We start from the raw sequence: 11,982 nt of genomic DNA, 5'->3' as shown, positions 1-11,982 counted from the left end.
CGCACACATCCAGGGGATCCCCGTTTCCGCCTCCTAGCTCGAGATGAGGGATCCTTTCCCTGTTTCGTAGGGAAAGAATTCCCGGCGTTCCCGTCGCATCTCAAGAGGAGGCGCTTTCCACAGGAAAGGCGAGACGAGCTCCAGGGTCGTATCACCATTCCAAGAGTCCCCCAGATGTGTCAGTCCATTTCAGAGGAACCTGTTTTCCCTGCACTGCCTTGACGTTCAAGCCGAGGATCGACTCCCACCACGTGTGCACGTGGGACATCCCTGGGGGAACGCCTCGTGGGAAAGCCTCTTGGGAAAGACTAGAGGGAAAACTATAGATCCTTTGATCCACGCTGCAGACTGCGTGACACTGCTCCTACCGCAATGGAGGGAAGCGCAAGTGCATGCCCTCATTGGAGACGAGGACTGACTCCCCTGGGGAGACTCCAGAAGTAGCCCAAGATCCATGTCAGCACTGGAGAGGAATCCTCAGGTTCTGGCCCCGACTCCACACAAGGTCTTAGGACCCGGCATCGACGAGAGAAATACCGAGAGCCCCCCGAGGAACTCTCATGAGGACTGGCCTTTCCTGAGACCACCAGAGCAGGTCCCCGAGGTCCCCGTCGTAAGTCGAGAGCACCTGCCGCAACTCGAGAAAATCCAGGAGGTTTTGCCCTCCAAGCGAGATGAGGCCCATTTCCGCTGAGGCTTCTCGAGGCTAATCACATCTAACCACTGGAACTTCAAAAGGGTCCTTCCCACCCTTGCTGCAACTCAAGAAGTTCCCCGACATACCCGTCTCCACTCGAGAGGAAGCACGAGGGTCCCGCACACATCCAGGGGAGCCCCGTTTCCGCCTCCTAGCTCGAGATGAGGGATCCTTTCCCTGTTTCGTAGGGAAAGAATTCCCGGCGTTCCCGTCGCATCTCAAGAGGAGGCGCTCTCCACAGGAAAGGCGAGAGGAACTCCAGGGTCATGCCACCATTCCAAGAGTCCCCCAGATGTGTCAGTCCATTATAGAGGAACCTGTTTTCCCTGCACTGCCTTGACGTTCAAGCCGAGGATCGACTCCCACCACGTGTGCACGTGGGACACCCCTGTGGGAAAGCCTCGTGGGAATGCCTCGTGGGAAAGACTCGAGGGAAAGCCATAGATCCCTTGATCCACGCGGCGGAATGCGTGACACTGCTGCTACCGCTCTGGAGGAAAGCGCAAGTGCATGCCCGCATTCGAGACGAGGACTGACTCCCCTGGGGAGACTCCAGAAGTACCCCAAGATCCATGTCAGCACTGGAGAGGAATCCTCAGGTTCCGGCCCCATATCCAAACAAGGTCTTAGGCCCCGGCATCGACGGGAGAGGAATCCCGAGAGGACCCCGAGGAACTCGCATGCGGACTGGCCTTTCCTGAGGCCAACAGAGCGGGTACCTGAGGTCCCCGTCGTAAGTCGAGAGCACCTGCCGCAACTCGAGAAAATCCAGGAGGTTTTGCCCTTCAGGCGAGATGAGGCCCATTTCCACTGAGGCTTCTCGAGGCTAATCACATCTAACCACTGGAACTTCCAAAGGGTCCTTCACTCCCATGCTGCAAGTCATGAAGTTCCTCGACATACCCGTCTCCACTCGAGAGGAAGCACGAGTGTCCCGCACACATCCAGGGGAGCCCCATTTCCGCCTCCTAGCTCGAGATGAGGGATCCTTTCCCTGTTTCGTAGGGAAAGAATTCCCGGCATTCCCGTCGCATCTCAAGAGGAGGCGCTCTCCACAGGAAAGGCGAGAGGAACTCCAGGGTCGTGCCACCATTCCAAGAGTCCCCCAGATGTGTCAGTCCATTCCAGAGGAACCTGTTTTCCCTGCACTGCCTCGACGTTCATGCCGAGGATCCACTCCCACCACGGTGGCACGTGGGACGTTCTTGTGTGAAAGCATCGTGGGAAAGCCTCGAGGGAAAGCCATAGATACCTTGATCCACGCGGCGGACTGGGTGACCGTGCTGTTACCACTCTGGAGGTAAGCGCAAGTGGATGCCCGCATTCGAGACGAGGACTGACTCCCCTGGGGAGATTCCAGAGTACCCCAAGATCCATGTCAGCACTGGAGAGGAATCCTCAGGTTCCGGCCCCGACTCCACACAAGGTCTTAGGCCCCGGCATCGACGGGAGAGGAATCCCGAGAGGCCCCCGAGGGACTCGCATGGGGACTGGCCTTTCCTCAGGCCACCAGAGCGGGTCCCTGAGGTCGCCGTCGTAAGTCGAGAGCTCCTGCCGCATCTCGAGAAATCCAGGAGGTTTTGCCCTCCAGGCGAGATGAGGCCCATTTCCGCTGAGGCTTCTCGAGGCTGATCACATCTAACCACTGGAACTTCCAAAGGGTCCTTCACACCCTTGCTGCAACTCAAGCAGTTCCGCGACATACACGTCTCCACTCGAGAGGAAGCACCTGGGGTCCCGCACACATCCAGGGGAGCCCCGTTTCCGCCTCCTAGCTCGAGATGAGGGATCCTTTCCCTGTTTCGTAGGGAAAGAATTCCCGGCGTCCCGTCGCATCTCAAGAGGAGGCGCTCTCCACAGGAAAGGCGAGAGGAACTCCAGGGTCGTGCCACCATTACACGAGTCCTCCAGATGTGTCAGTCCATTACAGAGGAACCTGTTTTCCCTGCACTGCCTTGACGTTCAAGCCGAGGATCGACTCCCACCACGTGTGCACGTGTGACAGCCCTGTGGGAAAGCCTCGTGGGAAAGCCTCGTGGGAAAGACTCGAGGGAAAACCATAGATCCTTTGATCCACGCGGTGGACTGCGTGACACTGCTGCTACCGCTCTGGAGGAAAGCGCAAGTGCATGCCCGCATTCGAGACGAGGACTGACTCCCCTGGGGAGACTCCAGAAGTACCCCAAGATCCATGTCAGCACTGGAGAGGAATCCTCAGGTTCCAGCCCCGACTCCACACAAGGTCTTACGCCTGGGCATCGACAGGAGAGGAATCCCGAGAGGCCCCCGAGGAACTCGCATGGGGACTGGCCTTTCCTGAGGCCACCAGAGCGGGTCCCTGAGGTCCCCGTCGTAAGTCGAGAGCACCTGCCGCAACTCGAGAAAATCCAGGAGGTTTTGCCCTCCAGGCGAGATGAGGCCCATTTCCGCTCAGGCTTCTCAAGGCTAATCACATCTAACCACTGGAACTTCCAAAGGGTCCTTGAGACCCTTGCTGCAACTCAAGATGTTTCCCGACATACCCGTCTCCACTCGAGAGGAAGCACGTGGGGTCCCGCACACATCCAGGGGAGCCCCGTTTCCGCCTCCTAGCTCAAGATGAGGGATCCTTTCCTTGTTTCGTAGGGAAAGAATTCCCGGCGTTCCCGTCGCATCTCAAGAGGAGGCGCTCTCCACAGGAAAGGCGAGAGGAACTCCAGGGTCGTGCCACCATTCCAAGAGTCCCCCAGATGTGTCAGTCCATTCAAGAGGAACGTGTTTTCCCTGCACTGCCTTGACGTTCAAGCCGAGGATCGACTCCCAACACGTGTGCACGTGGGACAGCCCTGGGGGAAAGCCTCGTGGGAAAGCCTCGTGGGAAAGACTCAAGGGAAAACCATAGATCCTTTGATCCACGCGGGGGACTGCGTGACACTGCTGCTACCGCTCTGGAGGAAAGCGCAAGTGCATGCCCGCATTCGAGACGAGGACTGACTCCCCTGGGGAGACTCCAGAAGTACCTCAAGATCCATGTCAGCAGTGGAGAGGAATCCTCAGGTTCCGGCCCCGACTCCACACAAGGTCTTAGGCCCCGGCATCGATGGGAGAGGAATCCCGAGAGGCCCCGGAGGAACTCGCATGGGGACTGGCCTTTCCTGAGGCCACCAGAGCGGGTCCCTGAGGTCCCCGTCGTAAGTCGAGAGCACCTGCCGCAACTCGAGAAAATCCATGAGGTTTTGCCCTCCAGGCGAGATGAGGCCCATTTCCGCTGAGGCTTCTCGAGGCTAATCACATCTGACCACTGGAACTTCCAAAGGGTCCTTCACAACCTTGCTGCAACTCAAGAAGTTCCCCGACATAACCGTCTCCACTCGAGAAGAAGCACGTGGGATCCCGCACACATCCATGGGAGCCCCGTTTCCGCCTCCTAGCTCAAGATGAGGGATCCTTTCCCTGTTTCCTAGGGAAAGAATTCCCGGCGTTCCCGTCGCATCTCAAGAGGAGGCGCTCTCCACAGGAAAGGCGAGAGGAACTCCAGGGTCGTGCCACCATTCCAAGAGTCCCCCAGATGTGTCAGTCCATTCCAGAGGAACCTGTTTTCCCTGCTCTACCTTGACGTTCAGGCCGAGGATCTACTCCCACCACGTGTGCACGTGGGACATCCCTGGGGGAAGGCCTCGTGGGAAAAACTCGTGGGAAAGACTCGAGGGAAAACTATAGATCCTTTGATCCACGCTGCAGACTGCATGACACTGCTCCTAACTCACTGGAGGGAAGCGCAAGTGCATGCCCGCATTCGAGACGAGGACTGACTCCCCTGGGGAGACTCCAGAAGTACCCCAAGATCCATGTCAGCACTGGAGAGGAATCCTCAGGTTCCAGCCCCGACTCCACACAAGGTCTTAGGCCCCGGCATCGACGGGAGAGGAATCCCGAGAGGCCCCCGAGGAACTCGCATGGGGACTGGCCTTTCCTGAGGCCACCAGAGCGGGTCCCTGAGGTCCCCGTCGTAAGTCGAGAGCACCTGCCGCAACTCGAGAAAATCCAGGAGGTTTTGCCCTCCAGGCGAGATGAGGCCCATTTCCGCTGAGGCTTCTCGAGGCTAATCACTTCTAACCACTGGAACTTCCAAAGGGTCCTTCACACCCTTGTTGCAAGTCCAGAAGTTCCCCGACATACCCGTCTCCACTCGAGAGGAAGAACGTGGGTCCTGCACACATCCAGGGGAGCCCCGTTTCCGCCTCCTAGTTCGAGATGAGGGATCCTATCCCTGTTTCGTAGGGAAAGAATTCCGGGCGTTCCCGTCGCATCTCAAGAGGAGGCGCTCTCCACAGGAAAGGCGAGAGGAACTCCAGGGTCGTGCCACCATTCCAAGAGTCCCCCAGATGTCTCAGTCCATTCCAGAGGAACCTGTTTTCCCTGAACTGCCTTGAGGTTCAAGCCGAGGATCGACTCCCACCACGTGTGCACGTGGGACAGCCCTGTGGGAAAGCCTCGTGGGACAGCCTCGTGGGAAAACTCGAGGGAAAACCATAGATCCTTTGATCCACGCGGCGGACTGCGTGACACTGCTGCTACCGCTCTGGAGGAAAGCGCAAGTGCATGCCCGCATTCGAGACGAGGACTGACTCCCCTGGGGAGACTCCAGAAGTACCCCAAGATCCATGTCAGCAGTGGAGAGGAAATCTCAGGTTCCGGCCCCGACTCCACACAAGGTCTTAGGCCCCGGCATCGACGGGAGAGGAATCCCGAGAGGCCCCCGAGGAACTCGCATGGGGACTGGCCTTTCCTGAGGCCACCAGAGCGGGTCCCTGAGGTCCCCGTCGTAAGTCGAGAGCACCTGCCGCAACTCGAGAAAATCCAGGAGGTTTTGCCCTCCAGGCGAGATGAGGCCCATTTCCGCTGAGGCTTCTCGAGGCTAATCACTTCTAACCACGGGAACTTCCAAAGGGTCCTTCACACCCTTGCTGAAACTCAAGAAGTTCCCCGACATACCCGTCTCCACTCGAGAGGAAGCACGACGGTCCCGCACACATCCAGGGGAGCCCCGTTTCCGCCTCCTAGCTCGAGATGAGGAATCCTTTCCCTGTTTCGTAGGGAAAGAATTCCCGGCGTTCCCATCACATCTCAAGAGGAGGCGCTCTCCACAGGAAAGGCGAGAGGAAGTCCAGGGTCGTGCCACCATTCCAAGAGTCCCCCAGATGTGTCAGTCCATTCCAGAGGAACCTGTTTTCCCTGCACTGCCTTGACGTTCAAGCGGAGGATCGACTCCCACCACGTGTGCACGTGGAACAGCCCTGTGGGAAAGCCTCGTGGGAAAGCCTCGTGGGAAAGACTCAAGGGAAAACCATAGATCCTTTGATCCACGTGGCGGACTGGGTGACACTGCTGCTACCGCTCTGGAGGAAAGCGCAAGTGCATGCCCGCATTCGAGACGAGGACTGACTCCCCTGGGGAGACTCCAGAAGTATCCCAAGATCCATGTCAGCACTGGAGAGGAATCCTCAGGTTCCGGCCCCGACTCCACACAAGGTCTTAGGCCCCGGCATCGACGGGAGAGGAATCCCGAGAGGCCCCCGAGGAACTCGCATGGGGACTGGCCTTTCCTGAGGCCACCAGAGCGGGTCCCCGAGGTGCCCGTCGTAAGTCGAGAGCACCTGCCGCAACTCGAGAAAATCCAGGAGGTTTTGCCCTCCATGCGAGATGAGGCCCATTTCCGCTGACGCTTCTCGAGGCTAATCACATCTAACCACTGGAACTTTCAAAGGGTCCTTCACACCCTTGCTGCAACTCAAGAAGTTCCCCGACATACCCGTCTCCACTCGAGAGGAAGCACGAGGGTCCCGCACACATCCAGGGGAGCCCCGTTTCCGCCTCCTAGCTCGAGATGAGGGATCCTTTCCCTGTTTCGTAGGGAAAGAATTCCCGGCGTTCCCGTCGCATCTCAAGAGAAGGCGCTCTCCACAGGAAAGGCGAGAGGAACTCCAGGGTCGTGCCACCATTCCAAGAGTCCCCCAGATGTGTCAGTCCATTCCAGAGGAACCTGTATTCCCTGCACTGCCTTAACGTTCAAGCCGAGGATCGACTACCACCACGTGTGCACGTGGGACAGCCCTGTGGGAAGCCTCGTGAGAAAGCCTCGTGGGAAAGACTCGAGGGAAAACCATAGATCCTTTGATCCACGCGGCGGACTGCGTGACACTGATGCTACCGCTCTGGAGGAAAGCGCAAGTGCATGCCCGCATTCGAGACGAGGACTGACTCCCCTGGGGAGACTCCAGAAGTACCCCAAGATCCATGTCAGCACTGGAGAGGAATCCTCAGGTTCCGGCCCCGACTCCACACAAGGTCTTAGGCCCCGGCATCGACGGGAGAGGAATCCCGAGAGGCCCCCGAGGAACTCGCATGGGGACTGGCCTTTCCTGAGGCCACCAGAGCGGGTCCCCGAGGTGCCCGTCGTAAGTCGAGAGCACCTGCCGCAACTCGAGAAAATCCAGGAGGTTTTGCCCTCCATGCGAGATGAGGCCCATTTCCGCTGACGCTTCTCGAGGCTAATCACATCTAACCACTGGAACTTCCAAAGGGTCCTTCACACCCTTGCTGCAACTCAAGAAGTTCCCCGACATACCCGTCTCCACTCGAGAGGAAGCACGAGGGTCCCGCACACATCCAGGGGAGCCCCGTTTCCGCCTCCTAGCTCGAGATGAGGGATCCTTTCCCTGTTTCGTAGGGAAAGAATTCCCGGCGTTCCCGTCGCATCTCAAGAGAAGACGCTCTCCACAGGAAAGGCGAGAGGAACTCCAGGGTCGTGCCACCATTCCAAGAGTCCCCCAGATGTGTCAGTCCATTCCAGAGGAACCTGTATTCCCTGCACTGCCTTAACGTTCAAGCCGAGGATCGACTACCACCACGTGTGCACGTGGGACAGCCCTGTGGGAAAGCCTCGTGAGAAAGCCTCGTGGGAAAGACTCGAGGGAAAACCATAGATCCTTTGATCCACGCGGCGGACTGCGTGACACTGCTGCTACCGCTCTGGAGGAAAGCGCAAGTGCATGCCCGCATTCGAGACGAGGACTGACTCCCCTGGGGAGACTCCAGAAGTAGCCCAAGATCCATGTCAGCACTGGAGAGGAATCCTCAGGTTCCGGCCCCGACTCCACACAAGGTCTTAGGCCCCGGCATCGACGGGAGAGGAATCCCGAGAGGCCCCCGAGGAACTCGTATGGGGACTGGCCTTTCCTGAGGCCACTAGAGCTGGTCCCCGAGGTGCCCGTCGTAAGTCGAGAGCACCTGCCGCAACTCGAGAAAATCCAGGAGGTTTTGCCCTCCATTGGAGATGAGGCCTATTTCCGCTGATGCTTCTCGAGGCTGATCACATCTAACCACTGGAACTTCCAAAGGGTCCTTCACACCCTTGCTGCAACTCAAGAAGTTCCCCGACATACCCGTCTCCACTCGAGAGGAAGCACGAGGGTCGCGCACACATCCAGGGGAGCCCCGTTTCCGCCTCCTAGCTCGAGATGAGGGATCCTTTCCCTGTTTCGTAGGGAAAGAATTCCCGGCGTTCCCGTCGCATCTCAAGAGGAGGCGCTCTCCACAGGAAAGGCGAGAGGAACTCCAGGGTCATGCCACCATTCCAAGAGTCCCCCAGATGTGTCAGTCCATTATAGAGGAACCTGTTTTCCCTGCACTGCCTTGACGTTCAAGCCGAGGATCGACTCCCACCACGTGTGCACGTGGGACACCCCTGTGGGAAAGCCTCGTGGGAATGCCTCGTGGGAAAGACTCGAGGGAAAGCCATAGATCCCTTGATCCACGCGGCGGAATGCGTGACACTGCTGCTACCGCTCTGGAGGAAAGCGCAAGTGCATGCCCGCATTCGAGACGAGGACTGACTCCCCTGGGGAGACTCCAGAAGTACCCCAAGATCCATGTCAGCACTGGAGAGGAATCCTCAGGTTCCGGCCCCATATCCAAACAAGGTCTTAGGCCCCGGCATCGACGGGAGAGGAATCCCGAGAGGACCCCGAGGAACTCGCATGCGGACTGGCCTTTCCTGAGGCCAACAGAGCGGGTACCTGAGGTCCCCGTCGTAAGTCGAGAGCACCTGCCGCAACTCGAGAAAATCCAGGAGGTTTTGCCCTTCAGGCGAGATGAGGCCCATTTCCACTGAGGCTTCTCGAGGCTAATCACATCTAACCACTGGAACTTCCAAAGGGTCCTTCACTCCCATGCTGCAAGTCATGAAGTTCCTCGACATACCCGTCTCCACTCGAGAGGAAGCACGAGTGTCCCGCACACATCCAGGGGAGCCCCATTTCCGCCTCCTAGCTCGAGATGAGGGATCCTTTCCCTGTTTCGTAGGGAAAGAATTCCCGGCATTCCCGTCGCATCTCAAGAGGAGGCGCTCTCCACAGGAAAGGCGAGAGGAACTCCAGGGTCGTGCCACCATTCCAAGAGTCCCCCAGATGTGTCAGTCCATTCCAGAGGATCCTGTTTTCCCTGCACTGCCTCGACGTTCATGCCGAGGATCCACTCCCACCACGGTGGCACGTGGGACGTTCTTGTGTGAAAGCATCGTGGGAAAGCCTCGAGGGAAAGCCATAGATACCTTGATCCACGCGGCGGACTGGGTGACCGTGCTGTTACCACTCTGGAGGTAAGCGCAAGTGGATGCCCGCATTCGAGACGAGGACTGACTCCCCTGGGGAGATTCCAGAGTACCCCAAGATCCATGTCAGCACTGGAGAGGAATCCTCAGGTTCCGGCCCCGACTCCACACAAGGTCTTAGGCCCCGGCATCGACGGGAGAGGAATCCCGAGAGGCCCCCGAGGGACTCGCATGGGGACTGGCCTTTCCTCAGGCCACCAGAGCGGGTCCCTGAGGTCGCCGTCGTAAGTCGAGAGCTCCTGCCGCATCTCGAGAAATCCAGGAGGTTTTGCCCTCCAGGCGAGATGAGGCCCATTTCCGCTGAGGCTTCTCGAGGCTGATCACATCTAACCACTGGAACTTCCAAAGGGTCCTTCACACCCTTGCTGCAACTCAAGCAGTTCCGCGACATACACGTCTCCACTCGAGAGGAAGCACCTGGGGTCCCGCACACATCCAGGGGAGCCCCGTTTCCGCCTCCTAGCTCGAGATGAGGGATCCTTTCCCTGTTTCGTAGGGAAAGAATTCCCGGCGTCCCGTCGCATCTCAAGAGGAGGCGCTCTCCACAGGAAAGGCGAGAGGAACTCCAGGGTCGTGCCACCATTACACGAGTCCTCCAGATGTGTCAGTCCATTACAGAGGAACCTGTTTTCCCTGCACTGCCTTGACGTTCAAGCCGAGGATCGACTCCCACCACGTGTGCACGTGGGACAGCCCTGTGGGAAAGCCTCGTGGGAAAGCCTCGTGGGAAAGACTCGAGGGAAAACCATAGATCCTTTGATCCACGCGGTGGACTGCGTGACACTGCTGCTACCGCTCTGGAGGAAAGCGCAAGTGCATGCCCGCATTCGAGACGAGGACTGACTCCCCTGGGGAGACTCCAGAAGTACCCCAAGATCCATGTCAGCACTGGAGAGGAATCCTCAGGTTCCAGCCCCGACTCCACACAAGGTCTTACGCCTGGGCATCGACAGGAGAGGAATCCCGAGAGGCCCCCGAGGAACTCGCATGGGGACTGGCCTTTCCTGAGGCCACCAGAGCGGGTCCCTGAGGTCCCCGTCGTAAGTCGAGAGCACCTGCCGCAACTCGAGAAAATCCAGGAGGTTTTGCCCTCCAGGCGAGATGAGGCCCATTTCCGCTCAGGCTTCTCAAGGCTAATCACATCTAACCACTGGAACTTCCAAAGGGTCCTTGAGACCCTTGCTGCAACTCAAGATGTTTCCCGACATACCCGTCTCCACTCGAGAGGAAGCACGTGGGGTCCCGCACACATCCAGGGGAGCCCCGTTTCCGCCTCCTAGCTCAAGATGAGGGATCCTTTCCTTGTTTCGTAGGGAAAGAATTCCCGGCGTTCCCGTCGCATCTCAAGAGGAGGCGCTCTCCACAGGAAAGGCGAGAGGAACTCCAGGGTCGTGCCACCATTCCAAGAGTCCCCCAGATGTGTCAGTCCATTCAAGAGGAACGTGTTTTCCCTGCACTGCCTTGACGTTCAAGCCGAGGATCGACTCCCAACACGTGTGCACGTGGGACAGCCCTGGGGGAAAGCCTCGTGGGAAAGCCTCGTGGGAAAGACTCAAGGGAAAACCATAGATCCTTTGATCCACGCGGGGGACTGCGTGACACTGCTGCTACCGCTCTGGAGGAAAGCGCAAGTGCATGCCCGCATTCGAGACGAGGACTGACTCCCCTGGGGAGACTCCAGAAGTACCTCAAGATCCATGTCAGCAGTGGAGAGGAATCCTCAGGTTCCGGCCCCGACTCCACACAAGGTCTTAGGCCCCGGCATCGATGGGAGAGGAATCCCGAGAGGCCCCGGAGGAACTCGCATGGGGACTGGCCTTTCCTGAGGCCACCAGAGCGGGTCCCTGAGGTCCCCGTCGTAAGTCGAGAGCACCTGCCGCAACTCGAGAAAATCCATGAGGTTTTGCCCTCCAGGCGAGATGAGGCCCATTTCCGCTGAGGCTTCTCGAGGCTAATCACATCTGACCACTGGAACTTCCAAAGGGTCCTTCACAACCTTGCTGCAACTCAAGAAGTTCCCCGACATAACCGTCTCCACTCGAGAAGAAGCACGTGGGATCCCGCACACATCCATGGGAGCCCCGTTTCCGCCTCCTAGCTCAAGATGAGGGATCCTTTCCCTGTTTCCTAGGGAAAGAATTCCCGGCGTTCCCGTCGCATCTCAAGAGGAGGCGCTCTCCACAGGAAAGGCGAGAGGAACTCCAGGGTCGTGCCACCATTCCAAGAGTCCCCCAGATGTGTCAGTCCATTCCAGAGGAACCTGTTTTCCCTGCTCTACCTTGACGTTCAGGCCGAGGATCTACTCCCACCACGTGTGCACGTGGGACATCCCTGGGGGAAGGCCTCGTGGGAAAAACTCGTGGGAAAGACTCGAGGGAAAACTATAGATCCTTTGATCCACGCTGCAGACTGCATGACACTGCTCCTAACTCACTGGAGGGAAGCGCAAGTGCATGCCCGCATTCGAGACGAGGACTGACTCCCCTGGGGAGACTCCAGAAGTACCCCAAGATCCATGTCAGCACTGGAGAGGAATCCTCAGGTTCCAGCCCCGACTCCACACAAGGTCTTAGGCCCCGGCATCGACGGGAGAGGAATCCCGAGAGGCCCCCGAGGAACTCGCATGGGGACTGGC

The sequence above is a fragment of the Ovis canadensis genome, chromosome 14 (assembly GCF_042477335.2).
Source record: "Ovis canadensis isolate MfBH-ARS-UI-01 breed Bighorn chromosome 14, ARS-UI_OviCan_v2, whole genome shotgun sequence".
Classification (NCBI taxonomy): Eukaryota; Metazoa; Chordata; class Mammalia; order Artiodactyla; family Bovidae; genus Ovis; species Ovis canadensis.
This window is presented reverse-complemented; position numbering follows the sequence as displayed.